We start from the raw sequence: 7,835 nt of genomic DNA on the forward strand, positions 1-7,835 counted from the left end.
AGGCTTGTATGCAAGGCTAGTGTGCAAGGCTGGTGTGCAAGGCTTGTGGGCAAGGCTGGTGCGCAAGGCTAGTTCCCAAGGGTTGTGTGCAAGGCTAGTGCCCAAGGCAAGTGCGCAAGGCTCGTGCCCAAAGCTAGTGCGCAAGGCTTGTGTGCAAGGCTACTGCGATGGGCCAGTGCCCAAGGCTTGTGAGCAAGGCTTGTATGCATGGCTTGTGTGCAAGGCTAGCGTCCAAGGCTTGTGCGCATGGCTTGTGCGCAAGGCTTGTGTCCAAGGCTTTTGTGCAAGGCTCGTGCGCAAGGCTAGTGTGCAAGGCTTGTGCGCATTGGCAGGTAGCCCACCAGCATGCACGATCCAAATGCCACTCACGCGACAACACGGTGCCAAGCCGGGCATGGTGTGCACTCAAAACCAATCAACGGACAGAGGTCATGCGTCATGGGGGGGATCTAGCAAGGCCATGGGGAAGGTCATGGAGGACCTTGGAAGCAAGCGCAAGACGAGAGCGAATCGAACAAGGGGCCAGGACGGGGCCTTGTGCCCATGGTCTTCGCAAGACAGCGTCCAAGGCACCCGAAAGCCCAAGGGAACCCAAACCCGGCCGACACTTGCAATCGCACATGCTCTCTGCAACACACCATCAATGCCGCCCAACGGGGCCAGCACGAGCAGTCCTCCGCGGTCCCCTGGCCCTGCGCACGTTTGTCTTCGAAACCGAGCATCAATGCCACAGAAAGTGCCGGGGCGCCAGCTGGAGCCATCATCCGCGTTGCCATGGCTCGCTTGGCCTTGGCTTGCCAGGCCCCGACACGAGCAATCGCGCATTTTCTTTGCAACCGACCATCAATGCCGCCCAACGGGGCCAGCACGAGCAGTCATCCGCGGTCCCCTGGCCCTGCGCACGTTTGTCTTTGAAACCGAGCATCAATGCCACAGAAAGTGCCGGGGCGCCAGCTGGAGCCATCATCCGACGTGCCATGGCTCTGGTCCCATGGTCTTCGCAACCGAGCATTCGTGACACCCGCGGGGCCAGGACACCAACCCTTCCGACACGAGCATTCGCGCATGTTCTTTGGCCACACAACGGCGCCAGCACGAGCAAAATCATCCGCGGTGCGGTGGCCTTGCACGGCCTTTTGTCTTTGGAACCAACCATCAGTGCCACGGGAAGTGCCGGAGTCCCGGCATCCGCGGTGCCAAGTCATTGCGCCCTTGGTCTCTGCAGCGGGGCATGCCGGGCACTCCCAACCATTGCAAGCAAGCAAGCAAGCAAGAAAGAAAGTAAGTAAGTAAGTAAGTATTACATATAGGGGCGGGACATGCGGGGAGATCTGCGAAACGTGCATTACGGGGCACACGCGTACCTACCGGGGCATACCGACCCCTATTGGGGCACACGTGTGCATATCGGGGCATACCGGGCCTATCGGGGCACACGCGTACATACCGGGGCATACCGAGCCCTACTGGGGCACACGTGCGCATATCGGGGCGTACCAAGCCTATCGGGGCATACGCATGTATCCCAAGGCATACCGAGTCTATCCGGGCATACGCGTTCATACCGGGGCGTAACGGGCCTATCGGGGCATACTTGGGCATATCCGGGCAAAAAATGCCCAAAACTTGCGCAACCTTGGCAACCGTGGTCCATTCCTCTCTATATGCCTAGCCTTGCCAACCGTGGTCCATTCCTCACTATATGCCATGGCCTTGTGCCCATGGTCTTCCCAAGACAGCGTCCAAGGCCCCCGGAAGGCCAAGGGAGCCCAACCCAGCAATGCCCTGCTATGGCAAGCCAAGGCCAAGCATTCCGGTGCCTATCCGGGCAAAAATGCAATTCCTCTCTATATGCCTAGCCTTGGCAACCGTGGTCCATTCCCCACCATATGCCATGGCCTTGTGCCCATGGTCTTCCCAAGACAGTGTCCAAGGCGCCCGGAAGGCCAAGGGAGCCCAACCCAGCAATGCCCTGCTTTGGCAAGCCAAGGCCAAGCATTCCGGTGCCTAACCTTGGCAACCGTGGTCCTTTCCTCACCATATGCCATGGCCTTGTGCCCATGGTCTTCGCAAGACATCGTCCAAGGCGCCCAAAAGGCCAAGGGAGCCCAACCCAGCAATGCCTTGCTAGGACAAGCCAAGGCCAAGCATTCCGGTGCCTATCCGGGCAAAAACGCCCAAAGCATGCCCATTCCTTAGCCTATCCAGGCAAAAACGCCCAAAATCTGCACATTCTAGTGCCTATCCGGGCAAAAACGCCCACCAGCATGCCACCCTCCTATAGGGTTTGCGCAACCAACCAGCCTAACCACCAGTGGCAACCAAAGGTGCTGTTAGCGACGACTTCTGAAGACGCAACGAGACGCGACGTGTTTGCGCCCAGACGCGACGAGACGATGCGGGATCTGCGCCCAAGAATGCCTAGACCCGTCGACTTGATGCGGGATCAGCTCGCCCAAGCATGCCTAGTGTGCAAGGCCTGTGTGCAAGGCTAGTGTCCAAGGCTAGTGTGCAAGGCTCATGTGGAACGCTAGTGCGCAAGGCTAGTGCCCAAGGCTTGTGTGCCAGGCCCGTGTGCAAGGCTAGTGTCCAGGGCTTGTGTGCATTGCTTGAGTGCAAGGCTTGTGTGCATTGCTCGAGTGCATGGCTTGTGTGCAAGGGTTGTGCGCAAGGCTAGTGTGCGGGGCTTGTGCGCATGGCTAATGTGCACGGCTTGTGTGCATGGCTACCGTGCAAGGCTAGTTTGCATGGCTAGGGTGCAAGGCTCGCATGCGAGGCTAGTGTGCAAGGCTGCGTGCAAGGGAAGCGTGCAGGGCGAGTGTGCGAGGCCACTGTGCACGGCGCCAGCACTAGCGAGCCATCATCCGCGTTGCCATGGCTCGCTTGGCCTTGGCTTGCCAGGCCCCGACACGAGCAATCGCGCATTTTCTTTGCAACCGACCATCAATGCCGCCCAACGGGGCCAGCACGAGCAGTCCTCCGCGGTCCCCTGGCCCTGCGCACGTTTGTCTTTGAAACCGAGCATCAATGCCACAGAAAGTGCCGGGGCGCCAGCTGGAGCCATCATCCGACGTGCCATGGCTCGCTTGGCCTTGGCTTGCCGGGCCCCGACACGAGCAATCGCGCATTTTCTTTGCAACCGACCATCAATGCCGCCCAACGGGGCCAGCACGAGCAGTCATCCGCGGTCCCCTGGCCCTGCGCACGTTTGTCTTTGAAACCGAGCATCAATGCCACAGAAAGTGCCGGGGCGCCAGCTGGAGCCATCATCCGACGTGCCATGGCTCTGGTCCCATGGTCTTCGCAACCGAGCATTCGTGACACCCGCGGGGCCAGGACACCAACCCTTCCGACACGAGCATTCGCGCATGTTCTTTGGCCACACAACGGCGCCAGCACGAGCAAAATCATCCGCGGTGCGGTGGCCTTGCACGGCCTTTTGTCTTTGGAACCAACCATCAGTGCCACGGGAAGTGCCGGAGTCCCGGCATCCGCGGTGCCAAGTCATTGCGCCCTTGGTCTCTGCAGCGGGGCATGCCGGGCACTCCCAACCATTGCAAGCAAGCAAGCAAGCAAGAAAGAAAGTAAGTAAGTAAGTAAGTATTACATATAGGGGCGGGACATGCGGGGAGATCTGCGAAACGTGCATTACGGGGCACACGCGTACCTACCGGGGCATACCGACCCCTATTGGGGCACACGTGTGCATATCGGGGCATACCGGGCCTATCGGGGCACACGCGTACATACCGGGGCATACCGAGCCCTACTGGGGCACACGTGCGCATATCGGGGCGTACCAAGCCTATCGGGGCATACGCATGTATCCCAAGGCATACCGAGTCTATCCGGGCATACGCGTTCATACCGGGGCGTAACGGGCCTATCGGGGCATACTTGGGCATATCCGGGCAAAAAATGCCCAAAACTTGCGCAACCTTGGCAACCGTGGTCCATTCCTCTTTATATGCCTAGCCTTGCCAACCGTGGTCCATTCCTCACTATATGCCATGGCCTTGTGCCCATGGTCTTCCCAAGACAGCGTCCAAGGCCCCCGGAAGGCCAAGGGAGCCCAACCCAGCAATGCCCTGCTATGGCAAGCCAAGGCCAAGCATTCCGGTGCCTATCCGGGCAAAAATGCAATTCCTCTCTATATGCCTAGCCTTGGCAACCGTGGTCCATTCCCCACCATATGCCATGGCCTTGTGCCCATGGTCTTCCCAAGACAGTGTCCAAGGCGCCCGGAAGGCCAAGGGAGCCCAACCCAGCAATGCCCTGCTTTGGCAAGCCAAGGCCAAGCATTCCGGTGCCTAACCTTGGCAACCGTGGTCCTTTCCTCACCATATGCCATGGCCTTGTGCCCATGGTCTTCGCAAGACATCGTCCAAGGCGCCCAAAAGGCCAAGGGAGCCCAACCCAGCAATGCCTTGCTAGGACAAGCCAAGGCCAAGCATTCCGGTGCCTATCCGGGCAAAAACGCCCAAAGCATGCCCATTCCTTAGCCTATCCAGGCAAAAACGCCCAAAATCTGCACATTCTAGTGCCTATCCGGGCAAAAACGCCCACCAGCATGCCACCCTCCTATAGGGTTTGCGCAACCAACCAGCCTAACCACCAGTGGCAACCAAAGGTGCTGTTAGCGACGACTTCTGAAGACGCAACGAGACGCGACGTGTTTGCGCCCAGACGCGACGAGACGATGCGGGATCTGCGCCCAAGAATGCCTAGACCCGTCGACTTGATGCGGGATCAGCTCGCCCAAGCATGCCTAGTGTGCAAGGCCTGTGTGCAAGGCTAGTGTCCAAGGCTAGTGTGCAAGGCTCATGTGGAACGCTAGTGCGCAAGGCTAGTGCCCAAGGCTTGTGTGCCAGGCCCGTGTGCAAGGCTAGTGTCCAGGGCTTGTGTGCATTGCTTGAGTGCAAGGCTTGTGTGCATTGCTCGAGTGCATGGCTTGTGTGCAAGGGTTGTGCGCAAGGCTAGTGTGCGGGGCTTGTGCGCATGGCTAATGTGCACGGCTTGTGTGCATGGCTACCGTGCAAGGCTAGTTTGCATGGCTAGGGTGCAAGGCTCGCATGCGAGGCTAGTGTGCAAGGCTGCGTGCAAGGGAAGCGTGCAGGGCGAGTGTGCGAGGCCACTGTGCACGGCGCCAGCACTAGCGAGCCATCATCCGCGTTGCCATGGCTCGCTTGGCCTTGGCTTGCCAGGCCCCGACACGAGCAATCGCGCATTTTCTTTGCAACCGACCATCAATGCCGCCCAACGGGGCCAGCACGAGCAGTCCTCCGCGGTCCCCTGGCCCTGCGCACGTTTGTCTTTGAAACCGAGCATCAATGCCACAGAAAGTGCCGGGGCGCCAGCTGGAGCCATCATCCGACGTGCCATGGCTCGCTTGGCCTTGGCTTGCCGGGCCCCGACACGAGCAATCGCGCATTTTCTTTGCAACCGACCATCAATGCCGCCCAACGGGGCCAGCACGAGCAGTCATCCGCGGTCCCCTGGCCCTGCGCACGTTTGTCTTTGAAACCGAGCATCAATGCCACAGAAAGTGCCGGGGCGCCAGCTGGAGCCATCATCCGACGTGCCATGGCTCTGGTCCCATGGTCTTCGCAACCGAGCATTCGTGACACCCGCGGGGCCAGGACACCAACCCTTCCGACACGAGCATTCGCGCATGTTCTTTGGCCACACAACGGCGCCAGCACGAGCAAAATCATCCGCGGTGCGGTGGCCTTGCACGGCCTTTTGTCTTTGGAACCAACCATCAGTGCCACGGGAAGTGCCGGAGTCCCGGCATCCGCGGTGCCAAGTCATTGCGCCCTTGGTCTCTGCAGCGGGGCATGCCGGGCACTCCCAACCATTGCAAGCAAGCAAGCAAGCAAGAAAGAAAGTAAGTAAGTAAGTAAGTATTACATATAGGGGCGGGACATGCGGGGAGATCTGCGAAACGTGCATTACGGGGCACACGCGTACCTACCGGGGCATACCGACCCCTATTGGGGCACACGTGTGCATATCGGGGCATACCGGGCCTATCGGGGCACACGCGTACATACCGGGGCATACCGAGCCCTACTGGGGCACACGTGCGCATATCGGGGCGTACCAAGCCTATCGGGGCATACGCATGTATCCCAAGGCATACCGAGTCTATCCGGGCATACGCGTTCATACCGGGGCGTAACGGGCCTATCGGGGCATACTTGGGCATATCCGGGCAAAAAATGCCCAAAACTTGCGCAACCTTGGCAACCGTGGTCCATTCCTCTCTATATGCCTAGCCTTGCCAACCGTGGTCCATTCCTCACTATATGCCATGGCCTTGTGCCCATGGTCTTCCCAAGACAGCGTCCAAGGCCCCCGGAAGGCCAAGGGAGCCCAACCCAGCAATGCCCTGCTATGGCAAGCCAAGGCCAAGCATTCCGGTGCCTATCCGGGCAAAAATGCAATTCCTCTCTATATGCCTAGCCTTGGCAACCGTGGTCCATTCCCCACCATATGCCATGGCCTTGTGCCCATGGTCTTCCCAAGACAGTGTCCAAGGCGCCCGGAAGGCCAAGGGAGCCCAACCCAGCAATGCCCTGCTTTGGCAAGCCAAGGCCAAGCATTCCGGTGCCTAACCTTGGCAACCGTGGCCCTTTCCTCACCATATGCCATGGCCTTGTGCCCATGGTCTTCGCAAGACATCGTCCAAGGCGCCCAAAAGGCCAAGGGAGCCCAACCCAGCAATGCCTTGCTAGGACAAGCCAAGGCCAAGCATTCCGGTGCCTATCCGGGCAAAAACGCCCAAAGCATGCCCATTCCTTAGCCTATCCAGGCAAAAACGCCCAAAATCTGCACATTCTAGTGCCTATCCGGGCAAAAACGCCCACCAGCATGCCACCCTCCTATAGGGTTTGCGCAACCAACCAGCCTAACCACCAGTGGCAACCAAAGGTGCTGTTAGCGACGACTTCTGAAGACGCAACGAGACGCGACGTGTTTGCGCCCAGACGCGACGAGACGATGCGGGATCTGCGCCCAAGAATGCCTAGACCCATCGACTTGATGCGGGATCAGCTCGCCCAAGCATGCCTAGTGTGCAAGGACTGTGTGCAAGGCTAGTGTCCAAGGCTAGTGCCCAAGGCTTGTGTGCAGGGCCAGTGCCCAAGGCTTGAACGCATGGCTTGTGTGCAAGGCTAGTGTGCAAGGCTAGTGTGCAAGGCTTGTGTGCATTGCTTGAGTGCAAGGCTTGTGTGCAAGGCTTGTGTGCATTGCTTCAGTGCATGGCTTGGGTGCAGCGGTTGTGCGCAAGGCTGGTGTGCATGGCTAGCGGAGCATGGCTAGTGTGCGAGGCTGCGTGCAAGGGAAGCGTGCAGGGCGAGTGTGCGAGGCCGCTGTGCACGGCGCCAGCACTAGCGAGCCATCATCTGCGTTGCCATGGCTCGCTTGGTCTTGGCTTGCTAGGCCCGGACACGAGCAATCGCGCATTTTCTTTGCAACCGGCCATCAATGCCGCCCAACGGGGCCAGCACGAGCAATCATCAGCGGTGCCCTTGCCTCTTGCCCGTTTGTCTTTGCAACCGGCCATATCATTGCCATGGCAAGCCAAGACCAGTGTGCGAGGCCAGTGTGCATTGACGGTGCCCCCCGGGGAGCCAACACGAGCGAGGCATCCTCCGCGGTGCCGTGGCTTGTGTGTGCGTTTGTGTTGGGGGTTGGGGAGGGCATCTGGGAAGCCATGGCATGCCAAGGCCGAGCCGGTCCGGGCCTATCAGGCCAGGCGAACCCGTGCATATTGGTGGGAGGAAACTAGTGAGGCCTTGCCAACATTGCCCGAGCCTAGGCAAGCTGTGAAC

Source organism: Tasmannia lanceolata, unplaced genomic scaffold, assembly GCF_043159265.1.
Source record: "Tasmannia lanceolata isolate RefF3 unplaced genomic scaffold, GAP_Taslan_0.1 ptg000218l, whole genome shotgun sequence".
NCBI lineage: Eukaryota > Viridiplantae > Streptophyta > Magnoliopsida > Canellales > Winteraceae > Tasmannia > Tasmannia lanceolata.